Source organism: Pyrus communis, chromosome 8 (genome assembly GCF_041283825.1).
Source record: "Pyrus communis isolate YQ-2024b chromosome 8, ASM4128382v1, whole genome shotgun sequence".
Classification (NCBI taxonomy): Eukaryota; Viridiplantae; Streptophyta; class Magnoliopsida; order Rosales; family Rosaceae; genus Pyrus; species Pyrus communis.
The window spans coordinates 18176269-18192552 of record NC_142572.1 but is presented as its reverse complement, the minus strand read 5'-3'; positions in this window follow the sequence as shown (position 1 = coordinate 18192552).

Genomic DNA, 16284 nt, shown 5'->3' with positions numbered 1-16284 from the left:
CAACGGAGTATGATCATCCCAAGAGGGGTGCCTCGTTAAAACCTCGTTAGGTAGCAAAAACCCAATGGCAAAAATGCTCATAATCGTAGTAAAAAGAGTACATTAAGATCAAGTGAGTATACTTCAGGATACTCCCCATGAGTTAGATATAACTTCCAAATAAGAAAACTACAAGCCATTCAGTTTAGATAATTTATGCGCGCATATTGATTCCTTGGACGAGTTTCTGAAAAGTAGACTTAGGCAATGATTTGGTGAAGAGATCGGCCAAGTTGTCCTGGGAATGGATTTGCTTGACTTCAATGTTCTAATAATGTTGTTGATAGTGAGAGTAAAAGAACTTCGGTGTTATGTGTTTGGTGTTGTGTCCCTTGATGTATTCCTTATTTAACTACTCGATGCATGTGGCATTGTCTTCAAAGATCGTATTAGGAAGGTCAACGACAAATGTAAGACCACCAGTGCTTCGAATATGTTCCATAACTACTCTCAACCAAAAGCACTCACACAATGCTTCATGCAGGGCAAAAATCTCAGCATGGTTCAAAGAAGTTGCAACTAGCATTTGCTTGGTAGACCTCCAAGATATAGCAGTATCTCCAATGGTAAAAACATAGCCCATTTGAGAACGTGCCCTATGTGGGTCAAACAAATATCCAGCATCTGCGCAACTAACGAGGCGAGAATCAACCCGATGACCGTGAAGGGCGGTGTGTCCTATCGAAGATTCGTGGGTGTATAACAAGCCCAAATCCGTAGTACCCTTAAGGTAGTGAAAAATGTCTTTAACACCATTCTAGTGTCTGCATATAGGCGCATTGCTATATCTAGCCAAAAGATTAACAGCAAAGGAAATGTCAAGTCTAGTACATTGAGCCAAGTACAATAAAGAACCAATTGCACTTATGTATGGAACTTCAGTCTCCAAAATCTATTCCTCATCCTCCTTAGGATGGAAGGGATTTCGTTTAGCATCTAATTGTTTCAATCTGTAGAGTGATATCCTCAATCTAATCAAGAGAGTGTTCCATGGTCTAGAACTATTTGAACCAGTTAATGGACATCTTTCTAGAACTTTCATGTAGATTTTTGTATCTAGATCCCCATAGAGATACATGGTTACCACATCAATAAGCTGTATATTCAGTTTTTCAGAAACTACCAAACTGATAAGGTAGCAAAACGTTATGACGTCTATTACAGGGGAATATGTTTCCTCGTAATCAATCTCAGGGCATTGAGAGAAGCCTTGCGCTACGAGGCGTGCTTTGTATCCCGCTATTTCATTTTTTCATTACGCTTCCTCATGAAAACCTAATTGTAGCCCACATGCTTCACATATGGTGGAGCAAAAGCTACAGGTCCAAACATCTTACGTTTCATAAGCGAATCGAGTTCGACCTGGATTACTTGTTTCCAGTTTGACCAATCTGTTCTACGTCGACATTCATTAACGAAATGCGGTTCAAAATCATCGCTAAGTATGATGTCAATAGATACTGTGTACGCAAATGCATCGTCGACGATCATCTCATTTCGATTCCAAACCTCATCTAAGACTACATAATGGACTAAAATCTTGCAATTATCAAGAGGCCGGGTTGTCTTATCTAAGACGTCATCGTAATCTAGAATAATCTCTTACGTTGGAACAAATGAGTAAGTGATGGTTGGATTCAAACTAGGGTCACTAGTTGGTGCCGATTTCCTCTTCCAAGGTTATGAATCCTTTGAACCAAGAGGTCTACCACGCTTCAGGGTATGAGCAGATGATTAACTAGCCGCCAGTATATTAGGCCACGTGAAAGGTGCAACCTCCCTACATTTGGGGATAGTCCAGCCTTCCCAGGCTGTGTTAGGACGTACGCGGGTATGTCTATCCTTACAGGTGCGTTTATAGCAGGTTTATATGATCTTGTCACCTTAACTAGATTAGTAAAAGCATCCGGCCTGTTTTGAGCAATGTTTTGAAGATCTATAATTCGTTGCACATCAGTTTCAAACTGGGCAATGCGGGGTCTAAATGAGACATAATGGGAGCATACCACAACAATTTGTGGCGTTCTACGGGAAAGTTAGCATGCTTATCTCCCCTTAACGACCAGAAAACTATCTCATCAAAGTGACAATCTACAAAACGTGCAGTAAAGAGATCGTTTGTCAAGGGCTCTAAGTAGCAAATAATAGATGGCGAATCATAACTGACATAGATTCTCATTTTTCTCTAAGGACCTATTTTGGTACGTAGTGGCGGCGCTATTAGCACATAGACTATGCACCCAAACACACATAAATATAAGACGTCAGGCTCGTATCTAGTAACCAATTATAACGATGAATAAGATTGGGTAGTGGTGAGCCTCAGGCAGACCAGTATAACTACATGTAATATTGCATAGCCCTAGGTAGGTATGGGCAATTTGGTTTGCATAACCAAAGTTCGAGCTATCAATTGAATACGCTTTATGAAAGCTTCTGCCAGGCTGTTTTGGATGTGAACATGGGGTATAAGATGTTCGACATCAATCCCAACTGACATGCAATAATCATCAAAAGTTTGTGATGTAAGCTCTCTAGTATTATCCAGTTGAATTGACTTGATCGGATAATCAATAATCAGGGTGGTGAACCCTTAGCTTAATAATTTATGTTAGGCGTTTCGCAAATGCAGCATTGCATGTGGACAACAGGCAAACATGTGACCATTGTGTCGATTCATCAATCAACACCATAAAGTATCTAAATGGTTTGCACGTTGGTTGGATAGGTCCACAAATATCCCCTTGAATCCGCTGAAGAAACTTAGGGAGGGCCATGAATAATCTTTGTATGTGAGGGTTGAGTGTTCAACTTCCCCCAAAGAAAAAGCTTTGCATGGTGGAAATCCAACGTAGAGAGGTAAATAATGCCCATGTGATGATTTGAGGATATTGCGCATCATATCACGTCAGGATGTCCCATACGGTTATGCTAAAGCAACAAAGTGCTCTGGAACTCAGGCATAGAACCGTCCACATGGTGGGCTTCTATGCCATGAATGGTTGTGATGTACAACCCACTCAGGAAACGTTCCAACTTCTCGTGAATATGCTTCTGGCCATACTCGTATAAAGTGATACAAAGAAATTCAGAACCATTCTCTTCAGTGGTTTCAATATGATATTGATTATCTCAAATATCTCTAAAACTCAGCAACGTTCTTCCGGAACGTGGAGAATAGAGGGCCTCTTTAACGGTTAAGACTGTATCATTATACAACATGATACGAGCCTTTCTGTATCCTTCTATCAGGTCGGATGGGCCTGATAGGGTCGTCAGAAGTGCATTCTTAGGTATGAAATTAGTAAAATAGTGTCACTCACGCAAGATGGTGTGTGTGGTAGCACTATCAACCAAACAACTAACTTCCCCACTAGACAAACCTAGAAATAAATTGATTGAATTGGTCACATGTATAAATATAATTCCATTCATTCAATTAATCAATTCAAGAAATAATATCCATAATTCAAAACAAACCAAAACCAAACAAATTATTCCAAATATGTAGAAAAATTGTCCAAAATTAAACCATAAACCTAGAAAAATAGGGGGGCCGGCCACTTCTAGTGGGTTCGGCCACTAGAGCTAAAACACCCTAAAAACATGCCTAGAAGAATAAAAATTAGTTGTCCATAGGAGCTGATGCCTCATGAAAATCTAATATCTTCATGGATGTAGTAGCATCTTCGGGATGATCCACATGTGCAAAGTTAGACTCACGATATGAATGATACTTGGCAATGGTCTCGGGGGTAGCTCAGTATACGCATGACCAATGATCCTTTGATCCACAGCAGTAGCACATGTCCATTTTGGTGGAAGCCAATTGAATGATAGATTTTCCCTTGTTCTTAAAGTTTTAGGCCTTAGAGGCAAGGGCTTGGCGCTTCTGGGTCAAATTTCCTCCCTTGGGGTCGGCACATTATTGACCTTGGGCCCGTGGTTGGGCTTGCCGCCTATTGCCACGGCCACGACTATTCTTTCGTCGTTTGTGGTTATTAGAATTCGTAGCATGCGCTTCAAGCGTAGCGTTTAAGCCAATAGGTCGAGCTTGATAATTCTTCATCAAAATCTGGTTCTGCTTTTCAATAAGAAGTAAAACAAAGATCAAATCCGAAAATTTGGTGAACTTCTGTGCCCCATATTGTTGTTGCAAGACGATATTTGTGGCATAGAAGGTCGAATAGGTCTTTTCCAGGAGATCTGATTTAGTTAAGTTTACTTTACAAAACTTAAGCAGTGATCGGATTTTACAAACTTCAGAGTTGTATTCATTCACGGACTTAAAGTCTTAGAAGTGAAGATGTTGTCAGTCGTGTCTTGCTTTAGGCAAGTAAATGCCATTCTGGTGATCGAAATGGTCTGCAGTGCATCATGGATGTGTCTTCAAATAAAGATTATTGCAATAGCGTTTTGAGCTTCATTGACAGTTTTATCGTCAGCGGGTGCCTCGATGATGGCTCTAATACCCTTTGCAGTAAGATGGAGCTTTACGTCTTCATCCCACTTCAGGTAGTTTCTTCCAAATACTTCCAGAGCGATGAAATTGAGCTTGTTCAAGTTCAACATGTCCCTAAAACGGAAGGTACAACAAAACTTAGTTAGTTATATGGTAATCCATAGACATACATTGTAGAACATTAGGGTTCTATAAACATGTATTGGTTTAATTTAAACATGAAAGCTATAAGTTTCACGTGGTAAGTTTTGAATGTAAACTTCGAGTTACAAAGGCACTAAATATGAAACTATAGGTTCAATTTAGTTTTATGAATGATTAGTTTATAAAGGAGAGGTTCCTGCAAGAACACATAATGCAATCTGTTGATTTAAGTGTAGTGGATTTAAGTTGCTTCAGGAACTCAAGTGTGAGAGCTTCGAGACTATGAAAAGATGTCAACGGTTCAAAGTAAATTATTGAATCGTTAATGCCCAAAAAATGATCTTCATGTCAATAATTTTGGATTAATTATCAGATTAATGGACTGCAGGTCATTTTAATTAATTCAATAAATCGAACCATACAGGGTCAATTGTAAAAGCAGAAATAATAATAACATTCAGGTTAAAAATATTTAGAATGCCAAAAATTAGCATTGGGTCAAAAAAAACATAGCCCAAAAGGGTTTGGGCTTGGGTGCTGTGAGTAGGGCAAAGTCCTAGAGGTTATTGGGCCTTAGGTTTGGCTGCAAAAGCAGGCCATGGGCCGAGGCAAAGGAGCCCAGCAACAACAATTGTTAGCGTTTGGGTGGAATGAGTGCACACGGGGTAGGCCCAACGAAACGCTGGCCTTAGGTTGAGTTCGAGAAGCCTAACCGAAGCTGGGTTTCTTTGTTTTTGGGTCAGGGTGAGCTAAGCCTAGCAAATAGGGTTACAGGTAAGCAGGTCGGGGTGCAGGACAAGGCCCAGCAGCTTGATGCTACTCGTAGTTTAGGCCGGGAACACATGGACGGGTCAAGGAAAGTTGCGGGCTTCCTTAGGAAGTAGGCTGGGCTTCGGGCCAGGGTAAGTCAACCAGGCCGAGGTCCTACTATAACATCCCACATCGCCCAGGGGAATGGATCATGTAAGCCTTATATGTATATTCCCATCTCTACTTAGCACGAGGCCTTTTGGGAGCTCACTAGCTTCGGGTTTCGTAGGAACTCTGAAGTTAAGCGAGTAGCGTGCCAGAGCAATCCTAGGATGGGTGACCCATTGGGAAGTTCTCATGTGAGTTCCCAGAAACAAAACCGTGAGGGCGTGGTCGGGGCTCAAAGTGGACAATATCGTGCTACGGTAGAGTTGAGCCCGGGATGTGGTGGGCGCCTAGGGCAGGAAGTAATAATTTGGTATCAGAGCCAATCCTTGGCCGGAAGTGTACCGACGAGAACGTCGAGCCCCTAAGGGAGGTGGATTGTAACATCCCACACTGCCCAGGAGAATGGATCTTGTAAGCCTTAGATGTATATTCTCATTTCTACTTAGCATGAAACCTTTTGGGAACTCACTGGCTTCAGGTTTCGTAGGAACTCTGAAGTTAGGCAAGTAACGCGTGAGAGCAATCCCAGGATGGGTGATCCACTGGGAAGTTCTTGTGTGAGTTCCCAAAAACAAAACCATAAGGGCATGGTCAGGGCCCAAAGTGGACAATATAGTGCTACGGTGGAGTCGAACCCAGGATGTGGTAGGGGCCCAGGGCGGGAAGTGACACTTGGTGTGTCCATATAGTTGTAGCATGGCCCAAAAGGCTGCTGCCATAGTCCATACGTAAAAACGATGTCGTCCTGGTAGCGTGCTCGATGCGGCTAGGCAGCAGGCCAGTGCGGATGACTACAGTAGTGCCATGGTGGTGGTGCAGCAGCTGTGCCGCACCGTGCCCAATATTTTTTTTTTTTTCCGACTGAATTAGGGTTTGAAAAACCCTGGAATTGCTTCTAATTTATTTATATGCTTTGACTCATAAATTCCATATAGCAAAATAATAGCCTAATGCATAAACATATACAATATGTGTGTGTGTGTGTGTGTGTGTCTAGACTCATAAATTCCACATAGCAAAATAATAGCCTAATGCATGAAACATATACAATATATGTGTGTGTGTGTGTGTGTGTGTGTGTGTGTGTGTGTGTGTGTGTGTGTCTAGACTCATAAATTCCACATAGCAAAATAACAGCCTAATGCATGAAACATATACAATATATATGTGTGTGTGTGTGTGTATTGGAAGAAAAATATAAATATAGGGGGTTCATGCATCATGGGGAATGTTTTCATGCTTCATGGACATTTCAAATATCTTACTTTATTTTAAATGTACCTGATTAGCAGAAAACAAATAAAAACCTTTGAATTTTTGTAGAATAGAGCATCCTCCTACGATCCTTCAATTCCTTAGCTTATGACAAGAGCATGTTGTAGGCCTATGCGCTAGAACTAATCTAGGGGAATAGAGAGAGGGAGGCCGACGGCAATAAGAAAGAGAGAGTTATTTAATTGTGAGGTGTGTGTTGTATCACCCCATTGTGCCTTTATTTATAGTAGTAGGATAGGTAGAATCCTTACCCTTTTAAGATTACAACTCTTAATAGGTAATTAACTACTAATAGGAATATAAGAGATATTCCTAGATACACTAGGATTTACACAATCACGTTCCTATTCTAAATATGATTGCAACAATTTGGAGTTCATTTAGAGTTCATTTATTTATTTTTAAAACCTTATAAGGTCGAAATTGTTATTTCATATTAAGGTATATAACTCATTTAATATCAAATTTTAAAGTAGAGTGTATTTGTTTGCACCTAAAATGTACCCAATTTTACTCATTTGGGCTATTCGGGCTAAATATGGCATTTGGAGGATGATTGTGCAAAGTGGCTAACTTGGAAAGATATTTAGCTACAAGTGGGGTAGTCTTGACATTATAATATTGCTTTTCCCTTTTGTTTGGGTGGTGGAGGTTTGCCAAGAGCTTTCTTTAATCAAAACAATTGCATGCTTTCAAGTGGATTGGAAGACACACATACATTCCTACAGAGGACATGTGAAAGAAGTCAGCTTGCTTCTTTTAATTATTATTTTATTGCAAGTGGTGGAGACATGTGCTAGAAACATGTGGTGGAAATGCAAGGTGCCCTTTTTTAATATTATTCCACATGCAACCTGGCAAATGGAATGCATTCAGGCTGGATTGTTGTTCTTAGTAAAGAGGCTCTTTCAGATCTCTATATAAAGAGCAGGGGCACAAGGATTATAGACACTCAATCAATCAAACAAACAAACATACAAACTCTACTCTCAAGCCAGATTTGCATCTAAAAGCTGTAATCAGCCTAGATCTCAATCCTTTTCAAGATCATTCCCCACAAAAGCCATCTTTTGTCTAGTTTATTAGCTCTGCTACTCACCCGGTAGTATTAATCTCCTTTGTAGTTTATGTACAACTCATTTTCAGTTATTTAGTTCACAAGCAATCTACAATACCAGTCATTTACTTTCCTCTATCATTTACATTTCCAACAACTTTGCCATTTAGTTGTTGTTACATTTCTCCATATAAGTAAAGTCCTTATCTTTAAGGTAAAGAAAGAACCTTGATCTGAGCCACTCCCACTCAATGGCATAATCTCTTGGTTTGAAGTCAAACTTAAGCGCAACCTCAATCATTCAAAACCCATCTACTAGGGGCATCTAGTAGTGGCACGCCCGCACTACCAATTTCATGTTTGAGTAAATTCCAGGCATGCCCACAAGGCTCATGGCAAATTTAGGGAGCAAACATTTTGGCATGCCCGATGGGACCCTTATATGGAGTTAGATCATGAACAATCCTTATGTTCATGGTTTTTCTCAACAAGCTTGTTCGGAGCATGAAAAGATGACAGTGTTGAAGAATGCCCAGACTATAGCTATGAGTACATGGAGCTAACTAATGAGCTGCCAACTTATGGGTACATGGCTAAGGAATACTCAAGTCCCATGGAGTATGATTGTTAGCCAACTAATGGCTACCAACTAAATAATAATAATCTTGAAGATTGGCTAACTTATGGCTATGATGAAAGTTATTATTCTTTTAATGACAATCACATTCATGAATACTATGATAGGCCAACAAATGGCTCTGAGTATCAAAATGCTTCCAATGAGTACATAGAGCCAATATATGAGATGCCAACTAATGATCATCCGGATGAAAAGCTCTACAATGAGGATGTGGGCAAATTAGAAAAGGTGTCCAAACTCTATGTGGCAAGCATCAAATATGGTGAAGAGGTGGCCAAGTGTTTTAAAAGGATGGAGGAAAGCTATACAACTTTCGGAGAAACCATGAGAAAGTTGATAGATCAAATGTGTCAAATCTCCTCTACAAATGTGACATCCCACATCGCCCAGGGGAGTGATCCTTATATGTTTATTCTCATCTCTACCTAGCACGAGGCCTTTTGGGAGCTCATTGGCTTCGGGTTCCGTAGGAACTTCGAAGTTAAGCGAGAAAGGGGCTAGGGCAATTCCATGATGGGTGACCCACTGGGAAGTTGCTCGTGAGTTCCCAAAAATAAAACCGTGAGGGAATGGTAAGCCCAAAGCGGACAATATCGTGCTACGGTGGTGAAACGGGCCCGAGAAATAATCTGTCCCGGGCTGGGATGTGACAACAAAACAAACTCACCCTACTACAACCAAGGAAGAACAAATCATACACATTGATGAAGGCCAAACAATGGCCCCACCCAATGAAAATCCATGAAAATGGATATGGTTGTAGGTGACCAAGCCGACATATCGAAACCGATAACGGCTAAGATGGAGCTTATGGCTATTGTAGGCCAAACACCTACGCTCGGAGGGCTCGAACCTACACCTCATGTGGAGCCCGAGGAAGAAGAAAATAGTTCCCACACTCTTCTCTGCCAACAGAAGCATGTCGTCCATGTTGAGATCTCAAGGAGGACAAAGCTTGGGATCAAACATGAATGGCCACCTCCTATGGTTCCCAAGCTACATATGGCCAATTAAAATGGTGAATTTGATCCCTCTACACTCAATTTTAAAAAGAGAAAAAGATTTGAGTGTTAAGAGAGAAAAAATAACACTTAGGCAACCAAAGGGCTTCACCCAACTTACCCGAATGGCTTTCCCTTGTGTGATCCTGCTGAGCAATTTCTCTCGGTTCCCTTCTTTCTCTTTTTCTCTTTCTTTCCTTTTTGTCTTAAATATATGTTTCTTTTTTTTCCTTGTTGCCTGAATGGGCTTTATATATATATATATATATATATATATATATATATATATATATATATTTTTTAAGTTTACAAAAAAGCTGAAAAGTAAAATATAAAAATAAAAGAAATAAAAAATATAACATTTTCTCCTGCTTGTCCCGAATGGCATTTCTGTTGACCAACAAGGCTTTAGAGCTGGTTTGGTATTAATGTGCTTTGAAAAAAAAAAAAATTGTTTCTGCTACGCTTTGAGAATAAGCAGCTGTAAAAATATATTTTTTAGTTTACAAAAAAGCTGAAAAGTAAAATATAAAAATAAAAGAAATAAAAAATATAACCTTTTCTCCTGCTTGTCCCGAGTGGCATTTCTGTTGACCAACAAGGGCTTTAGAGCTGGTTTGGTATTGATGTGCTTTAAAAAAAAATTGTTTCTGCTATGCTATGAGAATAAGCAGCTGTAAAATAAAGCAGGAAAGTGTTTGGTAAACTTTTTTGTAAGAGTGCTTTTGGAAAAAGAAAAAAAAAAAAGCAGTATTATAGTGTTTGGTAAACTTTTATGTAAAACAACTGTGACTGTGTGAAATGACCAAAAAGGGTAATTTTCTTAAAAATAAAGGTGAATTACTAAATATACTTTATTTTTAAAAGAAAAATATTTATAAACTTTATCTTAAATATTAATTAGTATGACAAACTACTTCAATTGAAATATTTTAAACTAAATAATTATGATTCATTAGTACAATATTGTTAATATACTTGAAAATAATGCATTCATCAATCGAGACTGGGTGCAAATAGAACCAACCTTAACCAACAACCCACACTTTATGCACTATGGTACACAAACACATACAATTTACAAAGACATGCATATGTGTGTTTGTGTGTGTCTCTGTATCTCTTTGAATAACTTGGTTATTCGAAAAGGGCAGCTACGTGTCAACTGCACAACCAGTGGCTGAGGAAGAATAAAATCGATAATATCTTAGATCGGTGATCGGTCCACATATAAACTAAATGGTGGTGATCAGTCCCCTGCTAATCTGCGTTCCAGGTTTTATTACCTTAATTTCCAAAAAAAATATCCAAAAAAAAAGAAAAAGGCACAATGGAAAATTTCCATAAATAGGAAAGAAATTTCGCAACCTTTCCTTTCTTGAACAACCAGCAGCGCCCAACTCTCTCTCTCCTTCTTTTTTCAAAATTGCCGGCTTTCACTGTTATACAAATTTCTTGGTCGGACCAAAACTTCAGACCTGAAACCACCCCAACGAAGGTAAACAAAAAAAAAAACAGAGGAAAATCCAATAATTAATTTATGTATGGTTTTCCTTTTTTTTTCTTTTTTTTTTCTTTTCTTCTTCTTCTATTTATGGTAAATATGAAATATTGGACAGTTGATTGTGGTTGGTGGGTTGATCTGGGTTTTGTTTTACTTATTTAGATTTGAAATGCTAGGGTTTGTGGTCAATAATCTTTAAAATTATCAGAAACCCAAAGAATATAAGGTAGTTTTTTAGTTTGTGGACATTTATATATATATATATATATATATATGTGGAAATTCGAAGTGGTTGGTTTATTTTATTTACTTGATTTATTGTTTCTGAATTCTGAAGGGGTAGGAAGAATTGGAGAAAATGATAAAGGAGAAGATCAAGATCAGGAAGACCGACTACTTGCCGGCAAGGCAGGTGACATTCTCAAAGAGGAGAAGAGGGGATTTTGAAGAAAGCTGGAAAGCTGTCGATGAGAACCCATGAGATCGCCTCGCAAATGAAGGCGGTGCAGAAGGAGATGCCCACCACCGTTAGGCTATCTGAGTACTTGAGGAAAGATGCCGAGCTGGAGAACATGAGAGATTTGGGATTGAAGTTTTCTGGTTCGAGTTTTGCGACAGCATGCTAAATGTGAGAGGCATTCTGAAAGTGTAAAGAAAGGAGGGCAATTTTGGGGTTATTGGAAAATTCATTAAAGATTTACTGTTCATTCGCGTATTTGAAATAAGCTGGTTTTTGGAAGCTGTTATTTGCAGCTTCTGGTTTTGGGGTTATTTTCATCCCAAAATTTGAAATAAAGCTGCTTTTGAGAGTTTACCAAACACCAAAAACCCTACCAACTTTTTTTCATACTCACTTTTTTTTTAAATCACCTCAATCTCAAACCAGGGCTTAGTTTCCCTTTTTTGTTTGCTCGAAAGGGCTTTGTTTTCTTTATGTATTTCGTATGTGTTGCAAAGAAAAACATATAAAAATTAAAAACCAAAAATATGTTTATTCCTTTATGTATGTTTTGCTTATTTTTCTTGCTTTCAATATTATCCAAAAACCACAAAAAGATTTTGCTTTCTTGCTTTCTTACTTTCTTGTTTTTGTTTGGCTTTCTTGCTTTTGTTTTCTGTTCAAAAAGTCAAAAAGAATGTAGTTTTCTTTCTTTTTTCTTTTTTATTATTTATCTCTTTCTTTGTTTCTTTTTCTATTTTCCAGTTGCCCCAAACTGGGTTATGTGACATTGTGAGAGCACTTTCAGCATGGTAACCCCCCAGGCAATACACTATGCTATCCACCTAGTGAATAGTAATCGCATTTTGTATCTCCACCGTTGCACTTCAATAGCCCTAGCAATAGACAATAAAATATTAGTATTTTTTTTATTTATAAAATAATATAAAATAATTTTATTTGTAATTTCGGATAAGATTTTTAATTGTTCTCGTTGCGTCACATGTCATTATTCGAAAAGTTATAAAATAATACAAAATAATTTTATTTGTAATTTCGGATAAGATTTTTAATTGGTCTCGTTACACCATGCGTCATAAAATCCGAAAAGACAATTATTGGTGATGGATTTCCAATAAGATTTTTAATCGTACCCGTTACGCCACGTGTCATTATTCGAAAATACAATTATTGGTGAGGGATTTCCGATAAGATTATTAACCAATCACGTCGGCCCACGTGTCATAATCTGTTTACAATCTTTGAGGATACATTTCCATCAGATTTTTAATGAGTGACAGCATGCCACGTGGCATTATCTACAGCCTAATCATTTCTGAATCCTCCATATAATCCACCATTCATCCTTACAAATATAACACCAATTTTCTCAATATCTCTATCATTATTCATAGTTTCTGCTTCCTTCTTCACCAAAATCTCTATCATTATTCATAGTTTCTGCTTCATTTGTACAATGTCTTCTTCTTCAAGGATGATGTGGGAAATCGATTAGTAAGAGGAAGAATTGTTTAACCAATCAGAAGGAATGTTCAATCTCCAGGTGGCCCAAAATGAGAGGGAACAGGATGAGGAGTGTAGAATGAGAGATGATAAAGCAAGAATAGGCAGAGCCTCACATTCCCGTCGAGTCATCAAAGCTGTGGGTCAGATCTGCAGGCCCAGCCGTTTCAGAAACCTTGATAGAATTAGGCAACGACGAGGTACGAAACTCTTGGATGATTATTTTGTCTGTAATAGTGCATTCCCTTATACATACTTTAGACGTTGTTTTAGAATGGAACGACATTTGTTCAACAAAATCATAATTGTTGTTTGCAACCATGATTCTTACTTTGTGCAAAAGAATGATGCTTTTGGTGCTATGGATCTCTTTCCTCAGAAAAAAAAAATTACTGTTGCATTGCGGATTCTTGCATATGAAGCATCTGCAAACCGAGTGGATGAGATAACAAGGATGGGGAAATCAACCATTCTTGCGTCCCTGATGAGGTTGTGCAGAGCAATCGAATCTATCTACATAGCATAATACCTCCAGAAACCTACTGACATAGACTTGCAAAGGCTTCTGAAGAAGGGCGAGATGCGAGGTTTTCCTGGGATGATTGGAAGCATCGATTGTATGCACTGGACATGGAAAAACTGTCCAAGTGCATGACAATGGGCTTATAAGGATAGAAAAGGAGCAAAAAGTATCATTTTGGAGGCGGTGGCATCTTTTGATACATGGATTTGGCACATCTTTTTCGGGGTTCCGGGAGCTCAAAGTGATCTCAACGTCCTTGCCCAATCCCCAGTGTTCAACGATGTCCTACAAGGAAAGGCACCAAAAGTCACATATTGCGTCAATGGACATATGTACAACAGGCCATACTACCTAGCAAACAACATTTACCTAAGCTGGTCAACATTTGTCAAAGCAGTGCCACGTCTGTGAAGTGCAAAGGAAAAACACTTTGCAAGCTGTCAAGAGGGGTGCAGAAAGGATGTGGAGTGTTGTTTTGGTATCCTCCAAGCTCGCTTGGCGATCGTCAGGGGTGCTGCCAGATTGTTTGATGTGGAGTCGCTTCGATCCATCATGATGACGTGCATCATTCTTCACAACATGATTGTGGAAGATAAGTACGATTATGATGTTGTTGATGAATATGAGCCAGACACGATGAACATTTCAAGAACATGTATATATTGTGTTCATGACGCCACTGAAGAACTCGTGCAACATGAGCCATTAGAAAGGGATTAACGTTACAATGAATTGATCATTCAACGATATACTGCACTTCAAAGGCCATATATGCATAATGTCCGGCAAATTGATTTGATAGAACACCAGTGGGAATTGAAACAAACTCAAGATACTTAAGTTCATTTAGTGTTTTCTTTTTTTTTTTTTTTTTTTTGTGTGTTTATTTAATTTTATTTATTGTGTTTTTTTTAGTTCATTTAGTGAGTTTTTTATATTATTTGGTATGTTTATGTAATTTTATTTGGTGTGTTTAAATGTCATTTGAATAAAGATTCTCTTAGTATAAATAAATTACCAAATTAAATAAATATACTCTTAGTTTAAATAAAGTATTAAAATCAATAAATTGGAAACAACATAAAGTACTCTATTCAATAAATAAGAAATTACAACCCAAAGTGATTGGAAAATTATAGACTCCGATTACAAAAAGTACTCTATTCATCATCACCTAACCAATTTGTGGTACTAGGATGATCTTCTCTTGTCATGCTAGGACCATCTCCTTTTGCTCTCGCTTCTCTTGCACGCCTCCTTCGCACCACTTCCGCTTTCTCCAACTTCCAAAAATATTTAGAATTTGGAGACTTCCCTTCTAAAGGCACATTCATAATGTCACGATCTCGTTGAGGCATTCTTTCTTCTCTAACCTATTCCCTTTCTTGCCTAAGTAGCTCTCTTTCTCTCTCATTAGCTTAAAATTCTCTCTCAATAGTTGTAGCTTTTGCCTCCTCTCTAGCCTTATCAGCCTCAAATTTTGCCATTTCCTGCGCCAAAGTCAATTCGCCTTGGCGAGCAAGTTCTTCCATATACTTTGCATAATCATTCTTGGAAGCACTCCCTTTTCTCCTTGAAGCCTTCTTACCTTGAGGCCTAATTGGATAACGGGTCGATCCCAACGCTTGTTCAGTGAGGGCGTTTCAGGCACTTCTTCTACTTTATCTTCATGAACATGCGAGGCATGATCGGGTGTAGAGTGTAGACGGGTGCTGTTCATGAAAACTTCTGGACCGACAGGTACAACTTTGAATTTAGGACAATCTTTGACAATATTCCAACATTCCCACAGGTTGAATGATTTATTTTTGCCTTTGGTTTTGGCACCATACCAAGCTTGTGCTTAAAGTTGCTACACAATGCGGAATAAGAAATAATTATAATAAAAGTAGGTAACAAATAAATAATACAAACAAATAATTAGAATGTAAATTTCGTTATAGTACAAACAAATAAATAATATATTATTACCTGATCCGCGTAATTTTCCCCACTTTGAAGATTAGTACTAGCTTGTGCCAATGCGTCTCTCCACATACTAAACGATTGGCTAAGTAATTTCCAACGACTGGACATCGATTCTTTGGTTCTTTTCCCACCCATTTTCTCAAGATAATTGGTATGAATAAGACTCCACATTTCTCGCAACTGCATCTCATTACCCGTAAGCGAATTATGAGTCACTTCAACCCAGCTAGTACACAACGCAACACCTTCAAGAAGCGTCCAATTCATACCTGCATTAGTAGTCATTTTGTTGAAAAAAAAGGATTGAAACTTTGAGAGAAAGATAGGAATGTGGTTGAAAGTAGTTAAGAAAATATGAAATTGTGGTGTAAGGTAGATGATAATGAGAAGACATTTTTAGAAAAGTAAAAACAATCTTTTTTTTTAATTTCAATTTTTTTTTTCTAATTTTTTTTCATTTTTTACAATTTTTTAAAATTTTTTATTCAACTAATTAATTTTTGCCATTGGATTTAAAAAAAAAATAGAATTTCAACACTCCAGATTATGTCACATGGCACAACGGTAACATTTCTAAATTTTAAAACTATTTTTTTTTATAAAGGAGAATAATATTAACCGTTGATCTCAAATCCAACAGTTGATATTAAATAAGATTTTTTTTTTTTTTTTTTTTTTACCATTGCAAATCTGATGGTCCACATTTTCTTGCCGTTGAGATCCAACGGATCATGGGAAGCTATGAAGGTAACAATTTGAAACTGCACCGCGAGCCCCATTCACTAAAAAC